This window comes from Lampetra planeri, chromosome 54 (genome assembly GCF_965212315.1).
Source record: "Lampetra planeri chromosome 54, kcLamPlan1.2.h2, whole genome shotgun sequence".
In the NCBI taxonomy this organism is placed as follows: Eukaryota; Metazoa; Chordata; class Hyperoartia; order Petromyzontiformes; family Petromyzontidae; genus Lampetra; species Lampetra planeri.
The window spans coordinates 3,291,286-3,313,164 of record NC_136160.1 but is presented as its reverse complement, the minus strand read 5'-3'; the positions used below and the strand labels follow the sequence as shown (position 1 = coordinate 3,313,164).

Below are 21,879 nucleotides of genomic sequence, written 5' to 3'. Positions count from 1 at the left end.
GGTTTACTCTTTCTGGCAATACAACAGGAGTTGTTAAGATGTGCAAACGCCAAATAGATACATTTTGCAAGGAATCAAGTCTGCATTAACCACACATACTTGATTCATAGTAAAAGGCATCTCTTTGGTGTTTGAACATATTAACACCTGTTTTATTGCCAGTAAGGGTAACACCTATTATTATTATTTTTCATACTTTGATTCTGGCAAGAAGGTGTTGAATATGTCAGCTTGCTGTGGTCTCACGCGGGATTAAAGGGTGTGTGTGCATCTAAAGCAGTGGTTACTAGCGTGGGGTGCACACTGGACCCCATGGGGGTGCGAGATGCCCCTTTCTGTGGGGGTGCGAGACATGGCCTGATTTAGTTTTAGAAGAACAATCATCGAAAACACAAATCAAGCAGGGGCACGTTAGCACAACTTACTTTGTTTCATCAAACCACATGTATGTATTGACATTTTTTAAACGATTGACAACCATGGGGCTTGCAATGCTGCAGTAAAGGTTACGAACCACTGCTCGAAAGAATCTTCAGCAGCGCACGAATGGAAAACGGCAGTGGACAGAGCGAGACCGCTGATGAAGTTGACGTTCAACGTAAACTCCTAAGCATTTACACCCCCCCCCCCCGCGATTCGATGAATTGTTACGATTTGATCATTTTAAAAAAACATCTCTATACTTGCGTCTCATTGTTACATTTAGAACAATTGCATTTTCAATTCTTCCAAATGCGAACCCAGCGGATGAATTAAACCCACGATGCAGCATTGCCTACTTTATTTTTTATTACACGCTTTCTTTAAACTCACTCTGTTGTTGTTGTATCCTCAAATCTTGTAACTCAATTTTAACCCACTTCCCAATGTGGTATCGACTGCAAACTTGGTATACTTATGTTATACTGATGACAATACTATATCCTATCATAAAAATAATATATTTGTAAACATTCTTTTTTATATGTTATGTTTCGGCTTGGGTATAATTGTCCATGCTCAACTGATGTTGGCTGTAAATCAACACGATCCCTTACGTTATGGCAAGCATCGGGGCCACTACCTGGAGTCGTGGAGTTCTGCAATTACTAGTACATTTCATAAAAGCGTGTTTTAAAAAAAGTTTTTAAAGAAATATTACTTATTTTGTGGGTGCAAGAACGAACTGGGAATGTTAACACGCCATTTACATAACTCGTAATTAATCAATATTTATATTTTTTAATACGCGCCTATTAAATTTGCGAGGCTTAATTAAGACGGTGACTTGCAACGACGGTTTCGTGGTTTCGAGCCGTGATTAATACGGCTGGGTTCAACATCCGTTTATATGGGCGCAGTACATTATGGATCACGGATGACGTTAAAGATTCCAGTGTTACGTCGATCGATCGGAGAGAGAAAAAAAATCGATGGATTGTGTGCTGACGTCGGAAGGACCGATATTTTGCAACGGTTTAAAAATAAAAAATAAACAAATGTACTCGCGAATTTCTTGATTGGCAAGCGCGTAGCAAGAGAGGAACACATAAAGCAAAGCATTGAAAAAAAAACCCCAAAAAACTAAATGATGAACGAAGCAAAGTGCCGACTACACCGAGCATCTTCTTACTCTTAGGTTTTTTCGGTAAAGTCACGTAGGTAAAAAATAATCAAAATCAAAATAATAATAAAATATAAAATACTAATAAATGAAAACGAATTTTATGTTATTATTATTTTTATTATTTTTTACCTACGTGACTTTACCGAAAAAACCTAAGAGTATGAATCCTTGCAGTCACGAAAGCTTCAAATCTAGAGCATCTTCTTATTTCCTCTGATCGTAAACAAAAAGAGAGAGAATCACCCGAACTGTGGCGACTTGGCAGGGAGGCTCACGAAAAAGGGTCGAGAGTGAGCGGCGCTTTCTCGGATTGGCAAGCGAAGTAATTAATAGTCACAAGAACTGTCCATCGCAATACCGTGAAATGTTATGATTGCGTTCATATTTCTCGCCTTGCGCAGCATTGGAACCCCCCCCCCCCCCCCGTGGGTCGTCTCTCTTCCCATGCTCTGATTGAGAATAACCTTGCTCAATGTCCCAGAAACGTGTTACAACACAAACACCAACACTCTTTTATCTGTTACACGTCGATAGTGCTGCTTTGCTGCTGGTCGTTTGACGTTTTGGCCTGCGGCTCAAAGAAACTGTGTTCAAAAAATGTAATTTATATTAAAACATTTAAATATTAATTTACTCTCTCCATCCCCAGAGTACCCCCCCCAATTCCTCCTCCCCCCATTCCACCTCGCACCTCCGATTAGCACGGGTTTCTACGTACGGTGCGAAAGAAGTTCAACATACTGTACATACATACTGTAACTCCTTCCATCCCTACCCTCCCCCTCCCGTCTCTCCCCCAATCAAACTACCCCCCCCCCCTGACCCTCAATCCCCCCCCCCCCAGTCGCACCTCCAATCCCCACGTCCCTCTCCCCACCTCTTGACCCCCCCCAGTCCCTCCCCACACCATCCCTCCTCCCCCCAAGTCGCCCCTCACCGCACCCCCCCCCCCATTCATCTCCACCCTCTCCTCCAGTGTCTCCCCCAACTAATCTACCCCCCCAGACCCTCCACCCTCCCCCCCCAGTTGCACCTCCAATCCCCACCCCCCTCTCCCCACCCCCCCAGCCCCTCCCCTCCCACCCCCCCACCCTGGTCCCTCTCCCCACCTCTTGTCCCCCCCATCTCCACCCTCCCCTCCACTCTCTACCCCCTCCCCAATCGCTCCTCCCCATTCCGGCTCCCCCCATAGGAGTCCCTCCCGGGGGGTGAGAGGAGAAAGGGTCGATGGGGGGGTGGAGGGGGTGGATGGGGGGGGTGGAGGGGGTGGATGGAGGGGAGTAGATGGGGGGGTGGATGGGGAGGGGTGGGTGGAGAAGGTGGATGGGGGGGTGGATGGAAGAAGGGGGGGGTGGAAGAGGGGGGGTGGGGGTGGAAGAGGGGGGGGGGTGGGGGTGGATGGAAGAGGGGGGGGTGGATGGAAGAGGGAGGGGTGGATGGAAGAGAGGGGGGGTGGATGGAAGAGGGGGGGTGGGGTGGATGGAAGAGGGGGGGTGGATGGAAGAGGGGGGGGGTGGGGGTGGATGGAAGAGGGGGGGTGGGGGTGGATGGAAGACGGGGGGGGGGTGGATGGAAGATGGGGGGGTGGATGGAAGATGGGGGGGGTGGGGGTGGATGGAAGAGAGGGGGGGGGTGGATGGAAGATGGGGGGGTGGGGGTGGATGGAAGAGGGGGGGTGGATGGAAGATGGGGGGGGTGGGGGTGGATGGAAGAGGGGGGGTGGGGGTGGATGGAAGACGGGGGGGGTGGATGGAAGAGGGGGGGGTGGATGGAAGATGGGGGGGGGGGGGGTGGGGGTGGATGGAAGAGAGGGGGGGGTGGATGGAAGATGGGGGGGTGGGGGTGGATGGAAGAGGGGGGGGTGGATGGAAGATGGGGGGGGTGGGGGTGGATGGAAGAGAGGGGGGGGGGTGGATGGAAGAGGGGGGGTTGGGGTGGATGGAAGAGGGGGGGTGGATGGAAGAGGGGGGGGTGGGGGTGGATGGAAGAGGGGGGGGTGGGGGTGGATGGAAGACGGGGGGGGGGGGTGGATGGAAGATGGGGGGGTGGGGGTGGATGGAAGAGGGGGGGTGGGGGTGGATGGAAGACGGGGGGGGTGGATGGAAGATGGGGGGGTGGGGGTGGATGGAAGAAGGGGGGTGGGGGTGGATGGAAGACGGGGGGGGGTAGATGGAAGATGGGGGGGTGGGGGTGGATGGAAGAGGGGGGGGTGGATGGAAGAGGGGGGGGGTGGATGGAAGATGGGACGGGGTGGGGGTGGATGGAAGAGGGGGGGTGGATGGAAGAGGGGGGGTGGATGGAAGAGGGGGGGTTGGGGTGGATGGAAGAGGGGGGGGTGGATGGAAGAGGGGGGGGTGGAAGAGGGGGGGTTGGGGTGGATGGAAGAGAGGGGGGGGTGGATGGAAGAGGGGGGGGGTGGAAGAGGGGGGTGTGGGCGTGGCCACGTGACCGTGTCCCGGCATGCCCCGCGCACCGCCGCCACCGCTGCTGGGGTGGCCCTCACTGGTGCTGCCCGCGCGGCGCCGCTGCCGCTTCTCTCCGCCGCTGCCACCACCACCGCAGCTACTGCTGCTGCCCGGGGCATCTCCCGTAAGAGAGAAGCAGCAGCAGCAGCAGAGAGAGAGAAGGAGAGAGGGCGGGAGACGAAGAGGGGGGGGAGAAGGAACGGACGGACGAGGAGTACGAGGAGCAGTCACTCGTCCGCCGCCTCCACGCGGTGAGACGGCGGCAGGAGCAGGAGGAGGAGGAGGCCGGCCGGGGGGGGGGGGAGCGACTCGGTCGTGTTGGGCAGGGTTACAACAATAGCCGCTGGGTTTAGCGCTGTTAGCGATGGTGAATGGTTTAACGACGGGCGAGTGATGATGTGGCTATGGCCGTGTGTGGAGACGGCGTTGGGGGGGGGGAGGTGGAACGCGGTTCGCGCTACGAACCCCGGCGGGCCGAGTTCGATTACCCGCTCACGGCTATCGGGTGATGGTTTTATCTTGATCTGGTTCCTGGGGCCTCCCCGAGGTCGACTCGAGCGCTCGAATTCGGTGTGTGAATGTCGCCACGAGGGAGACAAAGGCGGCCGGGCGTGGTGGTTGTGGTGGTGGTGGTGGCCTCCCCCCCACCCCCTCGTGTGTCTTCATAGGTGCTGCTCGCTAAGAGCACTTGCCCCAATACTCTGTTGAGGCTATACTTTGTCTTTGGGGGTAGTGTGTGGGTTGAGTGTGTGAAGTGTCCAGTCTTTATTATTATATAAATAATAGCCTTTAGTAACACGACTGTGTGTGTTATGTCTTCCATGATGCAGTATTGAGTCAGTCTTCCTGTTTAGTGTGTGAGCACGTGGGATGTAGTCTGTGGGTGAAGTGTTAACAGTCTTTAGTGCATAGACTTAGTCATTAGTCTGTGTGTGTGTTGTGTATTAATTAATGTGCAGTGATTAGTCGGTGTGTGTGTGTTGCGTATTGATGTGCAGTGATTAGTTTGTGTATTCAGTGTGCAGTGATTAGTCTGCGAATTATGTATTCAATGTATCGTGATTACCGTGTGTGTTATTTAATGTTGCAGTGATTAGTCCCTGCGTTGTGTATTATGCAATGTATAGTGATTACTGTGTTGTATTATTTAATGTTGCAGTGATTAGTCCGTGTGTTGTGTACGATTCAATGCGGAGCGATTAATTATTCAGTGTTGTGTGCTTTAATGTGCAGTGATTAGTCAACGCGTTTCGTGTGTGGACACGTGGAGATGTGTGATGTAAGCTGTGTGTGTGGTAACGGCGGCTTGTGGAGGTGACAATGCAAAGCGTATTTGAGTGATTAGTATCCGTGTTGATTGGTATAGCCTTAAGTGTAGAGTGAGTGAGTAGTCGATATTCGAGTGTGTGAACACGTGTGGATAGTACGCGCAGTCATCGACTTAAGAACACCCGATTTACGAACAAGCCCCCACTTAAGAACCGGCTTACGTGAAATATTTTTTTTAGCATTGACTTAAAGCTTGCACTTTTAAGTCCGCCTCGCTCCGGGAGTGAGTGTTTGTGTGTTTGTGCATTTAAATACAGTCGATTATTGTGTTCCATCTCATGAACCGTTGGACTTACGAACAGGTCTCAATAACTAATTGTGCTTGTAAGTCGAGGACTGTCCGTAACATGATTTTTTTTCTTCGCGTCGTCTGGTTTTTCCTTACGAACATGCATTTAGATTATTCAGATTATTTTGCTGCGATACATTTGTAGCCCGGTCGCTTCTGGAAAAGAGTCTAATAGCTCAGTGGGCTTTACCTGGTAAGATACAAATGGTTTAGTTGCATTTATATATAAGTGGTTTGTTTACTTTTCCTATTGTGTTTTTGTATTCTATGGGAACCTCATTTGCCAGTAAAAATATGATAATTGGTTCTTTACCCTTCTATCTGGCAACAAAACTGACACCTTTTTACAAGGAGTCATGTTTGCATAGACCGCAATACCTGCAGTCATAATACAAACAAAAGAACATAACTCTGATAATGTGCACTGTCCTTAAAGTTGATTGATCCACACCCGAGACAGCTTTCCTTAGAGCCTAGTCTCACATGGTGTTGGACCAGATGACGCCAAAAGGCGCACAACTCAAAGACAATGCAACATCAGAGTATGAGAGCTCGGGGATTAACCACGTAACTTTTTCTCCAGACGCGTGTACCCGGGTTATGCGTGACGATTGTGCAGGTCTATCCCACTGTCGTTCAGTCTCGTGTTGTGTAATATGTAGCATTTAGGCTATGCGTAGTGTTTAACATGCAACTATTTGTCTGTGTTTAGTGTGCGTGGCTATCGAGAGAGAGACAGTCTGTCCCACCGTAGTCTTCCATTTTTAGTGCTTTAATATTCAGGATTTAGTCTTGGCGTATGTAGTGTGTGCTATTCGTTGTGTAGTGTTTCATGTGGAGTGATTCTTCCGTGTATTTTAGCATGCAAGTAAACACGCGTGTGGGTATAACATTGGCTGTGGATGTGAGAGTCGTGCCTCCGACAATCAGTGACCGCAGAAATGTCCCAGGTGTGCCGTGGTATTTTTGAAAGAACCTCAAATCTTCATCTCTTCACCCGCACGTCACCTCTCGCCACCTCCCACCCGTCCCTTCTTCGTTGGTCGTGGCGCACGACGGCAGCGGACGGCAGCGGACGGCCGTCAGTGCCCATCCAACCCCGGGCATCTCAGCTCTCGAAATCGTGCAGTTGGGCAAACGGACATGGAGACAGAGACACATGCAGAGACAAAACACGGGATACGAATGGTGATACAGACACGGATACGCACGGTGATACAGACACGGACACGCACGGTGATACAGACACGGAGACGCACGGTGATACAGACACGGAGACGCACGCAGAGGCACAGGGAGACACACGCAGAGGCACAGGGAGACACACGCAGAGACACGTACAGAGACATGGAGACACACGCAGAGACACGGTGACACAAACACGGAGACAGAGGTACACACACAGACACGGGAGACACACGGTGACACATGCTGAGACACGGACGCACGAGGACATGGTGACACAGAGACACGCAGAGACACGGTGACACAGACACGGAGACACAGGCACATACAAAGACACGGCGACACAGACACGGAGACACAGACAGAAGCACACACAGACAACGAGATGCGCAAACACGACGAGACTCGCGCGGTCGGGCAAATTCTCGTCACGGATTTTGGCAGCGCCGCCGCATGGTGCCCTTGTTCTCGATGGGATCCGGGGAGGCGAGGGGGGGGAGATCGTGAATTATCTTCAGATACAAACCCAGCCACCCACCCGTGGTGATGTTCTGGTTGTGTGTGCCGCGAAGATCAAGCAAGCTCCAGCGTGTGCCGTGGAATTCTTATTCTTTCGTCTGTCATACATAATGTATAGACTACGGTTTTAAATCGGTTGTAGAATTCTTATATTGGCGAGACGAAATCAAAGGTGTTTGGTGGCCACTGCTGGAGCTGAGCAACTGGGGAAAGGGAGGAATTGATGATGGGAGTGAGGGCAGGCCGTTGCTTGGTAAAAATCTTCTGGTTGACAAGTGGCGTCACGTGCTCTGTATGCAAATTGCTTAGTATGTGTATTTAGTGTGTCGACGAGTGTGTTTGCGCAATCACGTGTGTGTGTAAACATTTGTGTTTAGCAGGAACATTGGCTGTGGAGTGGAAAGGAGCTCAGTTGTGGGTCAGGCCACTAGGACTTGCCAGGGGCAATTCTTCTGTAGCCTTTCGTGTATAATGACGGTTTGATTAATGTTTCTGTTTATCTACGCTATACTGTGCGTATATACTTATTTCTGTGTATGGCAGCGGCTAGAGGAAGCCTTCATCCAGCAGTAGACTTATCATGGACGACGATAATGATGTGTGTATTCGGCACGCGAGTACTGCTCCGTCTGCAGTATTTTAGAGTTAATTTTGGTAGTCTGCGATCGAAGCATGGGCAATCCGACCCGATCTCGGAAGCTAAGGTGAAGTTCAGCCTGGTTAGTGCTTGGATGGATAACCACCACCACGTTGTGGATGGACATCGGAGTGAAGCAGAGACCATTGTTGTCCATAATAGACTTTTTTTGGTTCTTAAACCCGCCACCACTCGACACGGCAAATTGGTAAGGTTTGTCACCTAAACAGAACGTGCCAATTCGTTACGAGTACAGCAACACCGGTGTGTTGGAGAGCAAAGCCACAACATGTACAATCTTGTGTACGACGTTTCGCCTATAATTACAACGAGCTTCATCAGGCGACGGCCAGATTTTGTGTTGTGTTGAACCAACACGACCATTGTTGTATAGAACTTCCATGTCTCCACTGGGCCACCTTCACCAACCCGCGCTGGTCGGCGTGGTGAAGTTTGGTTAAACAGCCCCCCAAGACTCGCGGCACGGGTACGTGCTGAGCCTGTGATCCGGCAGTGGATTGAAGACTAAGGCTTGTGCGCACGTGTTATAACCGTAAGCCGTGCACGTGTTAAGTGTAAGGCGTTCGTCACCACGCTCTGCAACGTTCACTGTGTGCAGTCGAATGCCCTAGGGAGAGGGACAACGCCTTCACTCTGTAGTGTTTAATGATCAGTGTCTGGCGCTCACTCTGTAGTGTTAAGAGTTCAGTCTTCCTTATTATTTAAATTCAACTGGTTTGCATACTAATCTATTATGCCGCATGTAAGGTTCATGCTCTGTGAGTGAGACATTCTAAATTAGTATTGATATATGGGCTATGATGAATTACGACCATTGCCCGAAACGTCGCACCATGGGAACAGAAATTTAGAGTAATCCGTGACTTAAATTATTGGCGAGAGAGAAACATTTAATCACGATTTTTGAGTCCAGACCCAAAAATAGCCAGTGCCCAGCATTACAAAATTGTAATAGATGAGACTGAATACATTTTTTTTATTGGATAAAGTTATTGAAAAAAAAACTTTGGAAAGGTGACAAAATCCGGAAGACGCTCCTGTCCACGATAGGTCAAGTTGCTTTTGTTCAACAGGGCGAGAACCCGGGAGACCGGGCGATAGTTTCCAGAGCGTCACCTGGGTCGCCAAATTGACGAAAAGTAAAATCGATGTCAAGTACGGCGTCGCGGCCCCACGAAATCCCCATCAACCTATTATTGCACCATCGCAGGGAATGCCATCGCGATGCTATCACAGGGACCGTGACGGAGTTGAGTGTCATCACAATCTGGGCTTCAGCACGGCAGGGTTTGCCTTGAAAAAAACATTACACAACGTACAGCATTTATTACACAAAGGGCATACTGTACTGGAAACTCCAGCGATTAACACGAGCCTAGCACAGCCAATTGACTCTCCATCAGCACTGATTAAACCGGACAAACGTTTTTTTTGTGCCGGTGCTGCGTTGGCATTGGTGCTCGAGCACAAATAAACAAAAGCTCAACTCAACCACAGTACTACCAGTGGCCCTGAAGAGGAAAACAAAATAGGTCGTAGGTGACGTTTCGGGCAATGGCACCTTCATCATAGCATTGATGATGGAATGAACGGTGGTGTTGGACCATTGGGGATTCGCCACAGAAATAATTTTCACCCCCCTCTGCCCCTGCTCTCCTCCCCCCCCCCCCCCTTTGTGATTTAGAATGTCCTAGTCAGGTGACAGAAAAGATATCGACAAGACGTAGAGATGTGACGAGATGAGAGAAAAGCGACGTACGGACAAAATTGTGGCAAAATGAGAAATCGACGAATGTGTTGAGATGTTTACGAGAGATACAGAGAAGAAGATAGGGAGCAGAGATACAAAAATGTCATTAAATTTTGGTTATTTACAGTCTGAGGATATCAATTAGAGCTGACATTTGTTCATCCATATTCATACATCGGGGTGGGGGGTGGGGTTCTGAAGCCTTTTGCTTAAGTTTTAAGTTTGCGACATGCCTAACACCACACACATGGGTGGAATAGCATTTCAGATGTCTTCATGTTGTTATTTTACGGTCTCCATAGAAGCGACACTTAGAATGTGTTAAAGATGTAAAAAAAGCGCCGATGGGCGACGCAGTGCGGACGTGTGGTGGAATTGACGAAGCGTTAAAATGCAAAGTGAAGCCCCGCCACTCTGCGAGCCTTGCTTCGTTCAGAGTTAAAAAGTTTTCGAAAAGCTCCCTTCAGACGCTTCGCAGGCATAGTGGCGTAACTTCCGGCGTTAATTAATTTTGTTCAGCAATTAAAACCCATCGTCTTCGGTTAATGAGGACGACTCAAAAGGCTCATTTGGGCGAGGAGCTGAGCGAAGCCTCCGTTTTGCCGGCGTAAGAGATGCTTCCCTTTTGTCAGCGCTGAACCCATTATTGCCTTCAGCCGAGAGATAGCGATGAGAAAGTTAGCGGCGAGCGGTTATAAATGAACAGCCGTTTGCTACTTGGGGGTGGTGGAGGAGTTGTGGCGGTGCAGTGGAGTGAGCGCCCTGCATTTTGAACCACAGATCTGGCTGTCGCCTGATGAAGCTGGTTGTGATTACTGGCGAAACGTCGTACTCGGATTGGAAATGTTGTGGATTTACTCTCCAACGCACCGGTGTGCTGTACTAGTAACGAATTGGCATGCGCTGTTTACGTGACAAACCTTCACTAATTGGCTGTGTCGGGTGGTGGCGGGTTTAACGAAACATTTATATTTACACGATCTAACCCACACACAAAAAAAAACTGTATTATGGATTCTGAACCCGATTGACACACGTTCAAATTCGTTTAATTTAACTTTCATTCCTTGGCCGTAGCCGACGTCGACGGTCAGTCATATCTGAACCGGTCTGGGGTACGCCCCTCGCTAAACCTGCGCTGACCAGCGGGGTAAAGTATACTCATGCGACCCCGTTTAAGTGGCACGGCATGGCGAGGCTTTGATCCGGTCGTGAAGCGTGGAAAGGGGCTTTGTGTGCATTAGAAGGACTCTTCTACTTACGAACGAGTTGGTTTCCAGAGGTCTGTTCGTAAGTCGATTTGTGCATGAGTCCAACTTTGCTCCGGTCGATTCAAACACGTTGTACGGCATGTGCACTAAACACGGATGCTGCAATCTAAACGTATGGGTGCAGTTAGCACACCGTCGCCTGTGCCTTGGCCCATTGGATGAAGTTGATTCATTCCTACGATTGTGGCACACGGGTCGTGCCATAGCCGTGGCTTCCACACGTTGGCAAAATGCCGGTGAAATTGTGATGCACGCGTGGGGTTGGGTTCCTTTCAGCCCCGGATGAGATCTCGACACACGTGAGCTGCTAGAGACCTCGGTAAGAAATATTGACGAGGACGACAAGTGGTTCTGTGTACGGTCTCGGCACGGAGCTTGAGCCGATCGCACACACACAACGGAGCTTGAGCCGATCGCACACACACAACGGAGCTCGTGTTCCCGCTCGGTTCGGTGCACGGTCTCGGCACGGAGCTTGAATCGATCACACACACACAACGGAGCTTGAACCGATCAGACACACACAACGGAGCGACGTCGTCAGTGTGGGCGACCGCGAGTGCTTTCAACCGTCTGGAATCGGAATGTGTTTTTTTGATGCACTGGAGGAATCCGATGAGCCGTAAAGCTCTTTTTTCCCAAGGTGTCCAGTAGAAGATTTCCCATGGTGCATCCACTAAACCCCCCCCTCCCCTCCCAACAACTCGTCGGTTACTACTCAGTGCTGTTTCTTGTCGTATTTGTTACACTCGTTTTACATCGTCCCATTTGTTCCATGTCGGCAACAGTGGTGCTCCCGGATTATATTCCCGTTGATTAGCTTTCTTTTTCGCCGCGTGACTAGGGTAGCGGTGAACCACCGCGTTTTATTTTGTTCGCGAGACGCGTGCTTCCTCCGGCAATTGCCTAATCTCATATTCACAGTCGTAGGCTTCGAGTATTGCACTCTTTGCCCGCATCCGTCAGTGCACGAGCGGCGAAAATGAACGCGGATGAAGGACAAAGCGGTGGGGTTTATATCACCAACGTGATATTAAACTCTGTGCATAGGTGTGACTCTTATCCATTCACACAATGGCAGTGTTCCTTATGCCTCTTAAGCCCGAATGGAAAACTGTTTGATGTTTTCGCAGCAATCAGCTAAGAATAAAAGCCTCTTTGCAAGTTATTCTGATGAAAGAGCTGCAAATTGATGATGCTCCTCTGGCCTCGTGTCTCTGTTTGGTTGTTTTCCCGACGGCAAACCAGATGCAGAATTATTCATTTATCCGTCCGTCAATCAGAATTGGTTCTCATGCTGCTCGCAATACATGCCCAATTCGAGCTTGTGACAATCCATTATTTAGTATGTATGCAAAGTGGATATTGCCGACGTTAAATCAAGGCTAGCGGAGAAACGAGACGGTCTACTTTGGGCAAACAGGTTAAATGGTAAGGGAGGCTCTACATGGGCTGTACAGAGCATCTGGTACGATGGTAGCCAGCACGTTACATAGGGAGCGAGGGTTTACAGGGGCTGTTTAGAGCGGCTGATATGACAGTAGCCAGTACGTTACATAGGGAGGGAGCGTTTACAGGGCCTGTATATAATTCAAGCAGGCTCATTTTATAAGCACGATAAATAAACACATATAAATGCAATAGGCTCTCAATTACCCACGTGCGGTTTATCCAATTGGCGGATGAACTACGTACCTGAGATTTTTACGTAAATTAACAACTCATGGATATTTCCGCAAGCCAAAAATAGTAATCTAGAAACCGTTGCACATTATCATTCTTGGAAATGTTTACGACAAGTCACGTGCTTAAACCGAACAAATAGGTGCTCCATTTAATCCAAAATCCACGTGACCCCCCCCTCTACAGTACAGTAGTTGCATATCTTTACAACAGTGGCCGGAGATGGATTGACGTTGATTGGCATGGCTCTGCTATCATCCACTTAGTGGGCGGGAGTCTTCTGCACGGAAGCAGGAAAGTGTTATTATCACTCAGCACGAACATCGATCGGTTCGATCGATATTAGTGGTTTTTGGCATAGATATTCGGGGGAAATGGATATTTTGGATTATCCACGATTTAGAATTATCCGCAGCCGTCCTCTTCGTCATTAGCGCGGATAATCGAGAGCCTACTGCATAATTATAATAGACAACCGGAGGCAAAAGAGAATCGCTGGTGAATCGAATCGCGGCCTTGACCAGTGACGATTTGCTGAATGTGCCGCGGGGAAAGCGAATGATGCATGCCTAGAAGTAAGCCTTTCGTACGCGACGGTGCATCGCCGTGCCAGGCCTTGTACGGCAAATAGAGCGTTACCGCATTAGCGTTTCACACGGAGCGGCCAAACAGGATTCTTTTTGTGCCGGGAGCCTCGGCTCGGAGCTCCGAGTGCATTTTTCCGTGAGACTTTTGTTGCCCGTCCAGATGCTCGTGCCACAGCCCCCGCAGCGAGCGTCGATCTGCGGCTCTCCGTTCCCTGTGAGCCAGAGAATACGCGTGACCAGCTCGTGCGGTAAAGCGGTGATCGCAGCGGAGCGGAGGACGCGTTGTGCCGTTTTTCTCGAGAATTGAAAGGGACGCGGGCGGGAAAAGTAAGACGCGCCGTGAAAATGTTTCGGTAATTCTTGAGGAGCGGAAGAGAAAAATAAATGAATGGAAATAACACGGCATTCGGGGGCCAAGTAAATGCAAAGAGTGTGGGCCGTACAGTAACGTCACGCAGATATTTGAGAGGCTAGCTGGTGCTTGGGCAGCTGACCAAACAGGTTGTCGTAGTGCTGGTGGGGCTCTTTGGTGGGCAAGCGGAGGGCAATGCGTCAAAATATCCACCGTTGTACTGAACTTCAGTGCTTCTGCATCGGTGTTTTTTCGCCTTCTGTCTGGTCGAATAGCCAACCCCCCCTCCCCAACTGGCCCGGTGTAGGGAGGCTATCATCCAGTGGCGGATTGACAAATGGGCCGCATGTGTAGGCGGGTACAACCACTCTTCCGAGATGTTCAGCCCGTATAGAAGAGTGCTTTTACATATTCTTTGGGTCTTTCGGTAAAGCCACGTAGATAGAAAAAATAACAAAAATCTAAATCACGACGTTTCGACCGCAACACAGGCAATCGTCTAAAGGTGAACGAAACGTCGTGATTTAGATTTTTGTTATTTTTTTCTCTCTTACGTGGCTTTACCGAAAGACCCAAAAAATATGAATTCCTGCAGTCATGAAAGCTTTAAGTCAAGATTTAGTGCTTTTACAATTTGACTTACCAGGTAAATCCCACCGAGCCATCAGCCTTTTATTCAGAGATGACCTGGCCACACGCGACCCATAGCTCGTAAAAAAAAAAGTGGCTTATATCATTGTCACACGTGGGAACATTTCGTTGTAGCAGCCGAATGACCCTAAACGCACGTCGCTTCCAAATGTGGAGGGCAAAACCGGAGGACCCGGAGAACAATTCACGCGACCACCACGGGGAGAGAGAGAGTACACGCGGACTCCCGATATGCAACGTGCATCCGAAGGGTCGGCATCGATCCACGACCGCACGCATACCAGGCGAGGGAGAGAACGTCTCCTCGCCACCGTGACGCCCCAGGAGTCCCAACGCGTAGATTTTTCTCCGGGTCCCCCCGGTTTTTCCCCCTCCACGGTTAGAATCAACGTCGCGCGTTCCAGAGAGTATTTGGCTCCCACTATAAATTCCAAGCCACTTCGATGAGCTATAATTCGTAACGGCCAGGTCGGTTCTGAAAAACTTGCTTGAAACAAAAAATAGTTTCATAGTTTAGTTTGTTTGAAGCCGCTACTGGCGTGGGAGAGCCCGGATGGTGGTGACAAGGCCCGGGTGAAAGGCAGCGCAAGCGCAGCGAGCGACAGGCAGCGGCGCTCGAAACGGGACAAATACAACGAGAGCCGCATTCAATTACCAGGCCGCTAAATTGTCACCGCCGTCGTCGTCTTCGTTCAGCCGCGTTCCATCCACTGCTGGATGAAGGCCAACCCCACCCACTTACCCCCCCTCACTCCCATCGTTGATCATTGGATTTAAAAAAAAAAATCCAGCCATTCTAAATCCACTAACGCCTAAAGGCCTTCTTCCCCGTAGCATGTCAGCTGTGGTGATTGTGTGACAATACTTCACCACGCAGGTCGGTGCAGTTTGGCGAATGGGCTGGTTGCCCAGGACCGATTCAGATGTTGCTGACACACCGACCTGAGCCAGGGCCGGTAATCGAACTCGGTTCATCATGCAACGCACGAACCGCCACTGCACCACCACTCCTGCCGCCCCCCCCCTTCCTCCCCCACCCCGCCCCCCCCTCAAGCTGCGGTCACCTCTCGCGATCATGCGTTGTGATAATACAGCGAGTGCTGGCACGCGAGACCGGATTTCGTGGCTCCGTCTCCTCCTCGGTGGTGCGCGAATCCCGCACGCGTTCCATTCCTCTCCCTGACGTAGCTCGCGACGAGACAATGTTGGGGTTGCACAGCAGCTAGGTGCAACTGCATCTCAAGATGCTTTACAGAACCGATGGGTTCTCTGTATTTTATAGAGAGAAAGGTACAGTCGGTCGTGTAAAGAAAATAATAGTTCGTATTGTGGAATTGAACAGGAGCAGTCAGTCGATGGGTCTCTCCTGGAGTTTATTATTGATCTCTGTGTGAGTCCATTGGTCTCTCCGTGAGTCTATCCCTGTCTGCGTGAGCCTATACAATCGCGTCTAATTACGTTGCTTCTGAATGTAGCAGCCTCGTAAGACGATGTACAGAAATGGTGGGCAGAACATATTGTCTATTTGTAGCACAAAAGAGGAAGTGGCAGTACAGCAGTGGCATGATTTTGAATCTGTCTGAGTGGAGCTGGATTGTTACCTCCTACATTTCTAGCGACAGTTGGGTTCCCTTCCAATGGTGTGGGATTAACAATTTTTCTTTTACTATGGTGGGGTGTTTTTTTGTGGACTCATTTGCAACCGGCCTCTTCAACCTCAATCTCCTGACGAACGCTCGACAATGCTGGCCGAACCCACGTCCCAAAACCCGGGATCTTGGCGACCGCCAGGCTCTAGGCTCACGCTGGCAGCGGTTCGAAGGGAACGCCGGCGGGAGACGCGGCAGACTTTGGAGCGCGAAAAAATAAGCGCACGGCACTCGAGCGCGGGTTTAGACGAGGGAGAGGTGAATGCGGTCAGTCGGGGGAGGGCGTCGGAAAAATTAAAGCGTTTCAAGGGCACCACGATTTTGGTCTTCCCACGCGTTCTGAGCATTGAAGTTCGAGGGCTGCGGTTGGCAACAATAGAGCCGAAGGTTGAAAGGTCGAGGTCAGGTTGCTGCTGCCTGTAATCTCCCCCCTCCCCCCGCAATCTTATCGGAAGAGCAGGCAAAGAGCAATTATAAAGGCTTGGGCTCCGTGATGTGCTCGGGCCACTGCCTAGGAATAACTGTCGAGCTTTTGGGCGGCGCGTTTTCGTATCATTTGTTTTATATTCTTGGATTTTTCGGTAAAGTCACGTAGAAGGGAAATAATGCAAATAAAACATACTACAATTCTCATGACGTTTCGGCCACAACACAAGCAGCCGTCACCTGTGTTGTGGCGAAACGTCGTGAGAATTTTTATTGTGTTATTATTTCCCTTCTACGTGACTTTACCGAAAGATCCAAGAATATGAAACCTTGCAGTCACGAAAGCTTTAAATCGTATCGTTTGTTGTTTGTTAATGCCGACGAACCCGCGAGTCCGCTCGCCAAATCCGCGCACACGTTAAAACGTTGCTTTACCCGAGTATCTCGCCACGGGTAAGGAGAGAAAGCATGGACGGGTTATGCTTTTTCTTTCTAGATTTGAAGCTTTCGTGACTGCAAGGATTCATACTCTTAGTTTTTTCGGTAAAGTCACGTAGGTATAAAATGAAATAAAAATTAAAAAAAATAAAATAAAAATCACGACGTTTCGGAGGCAACACAAGTCTCCGTCATCAGGTGGGACCGTCACAGCTAAATTTGTTGTATCAAGTGCAGAAAATTTAGCTGTGACGGTCCCACCTGATGACGGAGACTTGTGTTGCCTCCGAAACGTCGTGATTTTTATTATTTTATTATTTTATTATTATTAATTTTAATTTCATTTTTTACCTACGTGACTTTACCTAAAAAACTAAGAGTGTGCTTTTTCTGTAGAATTCTATTGTTTACGTATGTGCTGTTCAGATTTGTGTACAATGAATTTTAGGTGTATCTTGTCATTTTATTGTTTGTTGCGGTTGAACCCAAATCAAGAGCCGAATGGCTCACAGGGTAAATCCTAATAAATTAAACTGAAACTGAAAGCATGTGAAGTGCTTTATTTCAGCCAGAACGATACCAGAACGCCGTTCGCGGAATTGTATTTTGCGCGGATCCATTCCCTCCCTCCCTCCCTAAGGATATAGGGTACGGTTATATAGGGTGCAATAATATAGGATTATTATGGACAGGAATATCTCTCAACTCCAGTGGAGTGTCGTGCATTACGCCGATAACTACCGATGGCAAAGGCGGCAGCCCCAGCGTCGTTCTGGAACATATAAAAGTGAGAACATTTTCTTGCACCCCTGTAAGCCGAATTGGTCTCGTTTGACGACTATTTGCTACGTGAAATCTCTGCCGGGTTGCCTTAATGCAGCCTCTGTTTACCCGCTGGTTTAAGAGTAATTGAAATGTACGAATGCAAGTGTGTGCGAGCGCTTCGCACGCCTGCGCTGGGAGCTCCTCGTGCAAATGGTGCAGAGCGAAAACCGGCAGATGGTACGGTTTGCCGCGTTTGTTGTACGTAAATAAAATAACGTTTCTGTTCCTCATGTTTCCGCTGCACGCGTATATACGCGTGCGGCAATGCGTTGCCATCGGTTATCGGCACTCTCCTCGGCGCATCGCTTGTCGAGAGGCGAGGGCGGCGACGGCGGCGACAGCTTTTCAACAGCACTCCTGAAGCAGCACTCCGTGTGACCTGACCTTGAGTTACGAGGCGTCTGTGGCAACCAGCTGTTTCAATGTAGTCCCTCCCCCACCCTCCGTTCTTCCACCATTAAACTACCCCCCCCCCGCCGCCGCATCTGAGCCACTTGATCAAGGAAACCGTGAAAATGGAAATTATAGCGTTGGTATTATTTATTTATTTAGTCCCCCCCCCCTCTCCCCCTGTTAATTCCGACTGTGGATTCTTATCGGGCTTTAGTTTGCTTCAGCATGCGCCGTGTTTTTTTTGCTTTAAGTCGTTTTTCAAAACCGTGTCTCTCCTCCCCGCCGCTACCTTTTTTCCCGAAAGTCGGAACTGTTTAAATGCCCACAAGATCCCCCCGTTTAGCCTGAACAGACTGTTAGGGCAAGTGCTGTTAGCGAGCACCTATGAAGGCCGGCACGTCGCACGAAGGGGTAGGCGGCCAGCACCACACCCGGCCACCTTTATCTCAATGGTGATGTTTTGCACGCCACACCAGGCTGAGTCGACCTAGGGGAGGCCCAAGACCGGTTCAGATATTCGTCACTGGTGTTGGCCGTGAGCGGGAATCGAACTCGGGTCACCTTGTTCATAGCGTAGCGCGCTAACCGCTATACTACCGCTCCCCTTAAATGCTCACACACACAAACACTCACTCCCAGCACGAGGCCGGCTCATCTCATCTTTACTCTTTGGTTCTTTCGGTAAAGTCACGTAGGTATAGATCACGACGTTTCGATCGCAACACAAGCAATCGTCATCAGGTGGGACAACCACAGCAAGAAAAAAACTGCTGAAGTAGGCTTTTTGTTTCGTAAGTGTTGGTGTTCGTAAGTGCGGGGTGTTCGTAAGTCGGGTGTTCATAAGTCGGGGACACTGTACTGACAGCCCGCGCTCGCATTATTAGCGCTACTAAATCTTGTGAGATGAAGTGGCCATCGAGGGTGGCTGGCTCGTGATGTCGCTTCGGTAGATTTCCCCATTTTGTGTTCATGGTCGTTTGCTACGGACAACGAGGCAAAGCCTAACGTGTCAAGAATGAAAAAAAAAGCCCAGCGAGATGGTGCACGTTAATAGAAATAATACAGGAGAACCCCCTCTTAACGATGGTAATTGGTTTCCTGTAACCAGTTGCAAGGTGATTTGGTCGTTAAGCGAGTATAAGAAATACATGTTAAAGACTTAATTCGCATCGAAAGTTACCCTTTTTCACCCCAAAAACGTAAACAATGGATATAAATAGGTAAAGATACTAACAACATTATAAACACGGAATAAATATGAATCGACTCGTACAAACTAGAGATGTATGTCCAGCATGTTGAAATTCTTTCGCACACCGTACGTAGCCATACTGTGCCAATCGGAGGCGCGGGGGAAGGACGACATCAAGCTATGGGTCTCTGTGCGAGTCTACGGGTCTCTGTGCTAGTCGATGTGTCTCTGTGCTAGTGGACGGCTCTCTGCGAGTCGATGGGTCTCTGTGCGAGTCTACGGGTCTCTGTGCTAGTCGATGGGTCTCTTTGCGAGTCTACGGGTCTCTGTGCTAGTCGATGTGTCTCTGCTAGTGGACGGGTCTCTGTGCGAGTCTATGGGTCTCTGTGCGAGTCGATGGGTCTCTTTGCGAGTCTATGGGTCTCTGTGCGAGTCTATCGGTCTCTCTGTGAGTCGATGGGTCTCTGTGCGAGTCGATGGGTCTCTGTGCGAGTCGATGGGTCTCTGTGCGAGTCGATGGGTCTCTGTGCGAGTCGATGGGTCTCTGTGCGAGTCGATGGGTCTCTCTGTGAGTCGATGGATCTCTGTGCGAGTCGATGGGTCTCTGTGCCAGTCGATGGGTCTCTCTGTGAGTCGATGGATCTCTGTGCGAGTCTATGGGTCTCTGTGCGAGTCTATCGGTCTCTCTGTGAGTCGATGGATCTCTGTGCGAGTCGATGAGTCTCTGTGCCAGTCGATGGGTCTCTCTGTGAGTCGATGGATCTCTGTGCGAGTCTATGGGTCTTTGTGCGAGTCTATCGGTCTCTCTGTGAGTCGATGGATCTCTGTGAGTCTATGGGTCTCTGTGCGAGTCGATAGGTCTCTATGCGAGTCGATGGGTCTCTGTGCGACTCGATGTACGCACGCGCGCCGTGCGTGGCCGTAGCGTGCCGAGCGGAGGTGCGGCGGCGGCGTTGCTGGTAGGGGGCTGGGTAGCCGTACGATAAAGATTGAGAGCCACTGCTTCAACCACTGACCCGCTCGGCCAATTTCTGCTTTATTGGTGTCCACAAAAACAATGGCCTGCCACGCGAGGCTCATAAATCAGCATTATTTCATAGGCCTTCAATGGCAGCCGTTATAACCGCTCGCCAATTTCATTTTAGGGTTTCTCGGTGACCAGTGCGGAGGAGTGGGAGCAGCAAGTTGAAGGTTTCTTATTGATTGCGCTGCGTCCGCACGGTGCATCGTTAGGGTTATTTGTTTGTTTCCGTAACGTGCGGAGTGTGAGAGTGCAGAATCTTTTGTCGCTTGGGGGACGCCGCGCTCTCCTGCGTGGGCTTGAGGGCTCCCGTTCGTTTTATTTCCCATTGTTGCGGCAGGCTGGCTGTCAAGAGCGTGGATTGCGATCGAATCATTGCGCTTCTGGCCATCGGACGTATGCATGTACGTTGATCTTCTTTCGCACCGTACGTAGCCAACCGTGCTACGCTTGTATGTATGTTGAACTTCTTCCGCACCGTACGTAGCCAACCGTCATATGCATGTGTGTATGTTGAATTTCTTCCGCACCGTACGTAGGCAACCGTCATATGCATGTGTGTATGTTGAATTTCTTCCGCGCCGTACGTAGCCAACCGTCATATGCATGTGTGTATGTTGAACTTCTTCCGCACCGTACGTAGCCAACTGTCATGCATGTGTGTATGTTGAACTTCTTTCGCGCCGTACGTAACCAACCGTCATATGCATGTGTGTATGTTGAACTTCCGCGCCGTACGTAACCAACCGTCATATGCAGGTGTGTATGTTGAACTTCTTTCGCGCCGTACGTAACCAACCGTCATATGCATGTGTGTATGTTGGACTTCTTCTGCACCGTACGTAACCAACCGTCATATGCATGTGTGTATGTTGAACTTCCGCGCCGTACGTAACCAACCGTCATATGCATGTGTGTATGTTGAACTTCTTTCGCGCCGTACGTAGCCGTCTGCTCATCGGAGGTGCGGGGGGAACACATCCTGCAGTGATTCGTCTTACGAAAGTGCGGTTTACATGCGTGCACTCAGTGTAGAACAACAGCAATGTTTTTTTGAATAGTGGCCATAACTTTATAATCGGCAGTAAACAATGAACACTTGCTTCCTTCAATTGGGTAGCATTCGTGCACAATAGCTGGCAGTTGCCGGATGGGTGCCGCGGTGGCTAGGTGATGTTACCTCCTTCACCTGGTATACAGGAGGTCGTGGGTTCGATCCTGACCCTGATGCCTGCTGCTGTATATTTCGATTTTGCGGTGTCTCTCTCTCTCCCCATGGTTGCGTGCATTTTTCTCCGGGCCCTCCGGTTTTCCCCTCCACATTTAGAATCTACGTCACGTCTTCAGAGTATTTGGCTGCTATGCAACCTCACGCCTTCAGAGTATTTGGCTGCTGTGCATTTCCACACGATAAGCCACCTTGTTGAGATATCATTTGCGATAGCCAGATGGCTTCGGAAAAAGAGCTATGCAGCTCAGGTGGGCCTTACCTGGTAAAAAAAAATAATTGTTTAGTTTTAGTTTTTAGTAACGTTTGCTTGGAAACGGTGGCTGAGGTTACGGTCGCCGAAGAAAGGGAGCGGTGAAATC

The 21,879-nt window shown here is 49.8% G+C and overlaps 2 protein-coding genes across 2 annotated transcripts in view; both read left to right on the top strand.

Moving 5' to 3' along the window:
* Window positions 1-21,879, top strand: part of LOC144735177 (carbonic anhydrase 2-like) — a 527,023-nt gene that overhangs the window by 359,206 nt on the left and 145,938 nt on the right. The gene's annotated exons all lie outside the window — the stretch shown is intronic.
* Window positions 4,071-21,879, top strand: part of LOC144735068 (uncharacterized) — a 35,196-nt gene continuing 17,387 nt past the window's right edge. The window contains exon 1 of the mRNA XM_078617464.1: window positions 4,071-4,322. The gene's annotated coding sequence lies outside the window, so the exon portion shown is untranslated. The remainder of the gene's footprint in view (window positions 4,323-21,879) is intronic.